Below are 1638 nucleotides of genomic sequence, written 5' to 3'. Positions count from 1 at the left end.
CTGTCCCTGCTGCTCCTGGGGCTGAGTCACGACAAGAGCCCGCCCTCTGGCGGCGTGTGGCGGTACTGACCCGGCCAGGGCAGTGGCCCCCTCCCAGCCGCAGGTCCCTCGGGCTGGGGCTGCCTGGGGCCCAAGGGCCAAAGCCCAGCACATCAGGAATGTGCGCAGCTACTGTCATGAGTGTCTGAGGCCGGGGAGGCCCTTGGCTGCATCTTGAAGACCCAGACCTACCTGTGTGCCTGCTCACACCTGCTGTATTCAGGGAAGTGTCTGCTCCCGGAGGGCCCTCCCACGCCTGCACCCGCCCTCTGGGGCCACCTGCCTGTGGCCAGGCTGACCGAGGGCTTCCCTCTTGGCCCACTCTCAGGACCCACAGGACTGGTGGTGGGCTCTGCACCCACTCCTCTGTCAGGGAGACGTGACCAGGGCCTGAGGTGGACGGCGAGGCGGTGACTGTGAGGCTGGTCCGTGTGGCTGGGCCAGGCCGGGGTCCGGAGATGCAGACACTCTGGGCGTCTCTGTGAGGAGGGCTTGGATGAGAACATTAACATCTATGGACTTAAGGTGGTCACAGCTGAGGGGGGCTTGGCACGGTCCTCTGGAACCCCCAAGCCTCTAGTGGCCAGAGTGAGCTCCTTGCCTGCAGGGGCTGAGGGCTGAGCTGTCCCTCCGAGGCCACTGGGGGACACAGCCTCTCCCCGAGTCCCCGCACGGTGAGGCTGGTGGACGTCGCCCGGCCAGAAAGTGCCCAGCCCCCTCCTTGACCTCCAGGGTCCCCGGCCCGACATTCCACTGGACATCCAGAGGGACTTGGGGCGGCTTCAGGCCCTTCCCACGGGGGGGGTGTGTGCGGGGGTCCTGGCCTCCGCTCCATCATCTGTGAAAGGGGGGCAGCAGCCCTCTCCCGCTGGGGGACCCCAGCTATTCAGGGCGGGGTCTGCCTGGTGCTGGGCAGCCGAGTCGCCATGGCCCTGACGCTGCCTCTGTCAAGTGGGGCGTCAGCACTCAACTGGCGGCTGCGAGGGTGAGGCCGAGTGCCTGGGCAGGCGCACAGCCACCGCCTCGCCGCGATTGTCCTCCGAGTTCCCGCTGCGACGCCCCTCCGCGCCCCCATCCGAGCCATCTTCCGGCCACTGCGTAAGGCCAGTGCGGGCAGTGCCCACTCCCTTCCAGCGACTTTTGAAGTGGGCGGTGGGGAGGGCCGAGGGCTGGCTCCCTGCCCTGCTACGTGCCGTCTGCCCGCTCCCTGCGGCCGCCCTGGCTGCCTGTACGCTGGGCCTGCCCGCCCGGCGTGCTGGACAGGGCGGCCACTCACCGAGAAGGTGGGAGGGCCCAGCTGTGACTGCCCGCCGGCCTTCCCATCAGGCGCACTGGGACTGGCCTTCCCAGACCGGTGCCCCCTCTCGGGGCTCCTGGCCAGGGGCCGGGCCTGCCGGGCTGGGGACGGGGACTCGCTGGGCAGGCTGCAGCTCCGTGGCCCAGGGCTGCGGGAGGGACGGGGCAGGTCACATGCCTGGCGTGGGGCCCAGTGTGGCATCAGGTCCTGCTTGCTGCTGGACGAGAGGGCAAGGGAGCTGCATTGTCTGCTGAACCCCAAAGTACCCCAAACCTTTACAAGTAATTTTATATACCACTCAC

At 68.3% G+C, this 1638-nt stretch overlaps 1 pseudogene; it reads right to left on the bottom strand.

Moving 5' to 3' along the window:
* Positions 1-998: 998 nt before the first annotated feature.
* LOC101628614 overlaps positions 999-1638 on the bottom strand; it is a 14371-nt pseudogene continuing 13731 nt past the window's right edge.

Source organism: Condylura cristata, unplaced genomic scaffold (assembly GCF_000260355.1).
Source record: "Condylura cristata isolate star-nosed mole 26May11 unplaced genomic scaffold, ConCri1.0 scaffold00009, whole genome shotgun sequence".
Classification (NCBI taxonomy): Eukaryota; Metazoa; Chordata; class Mammalia; order Eulipotyphla; family Talpidae; genus Condylura; species Condylura cristata.
Note: the sequence above shows the minus strand (reverse complement) of the source record. Positions and strands in the feature narration are given on the sequence as shown.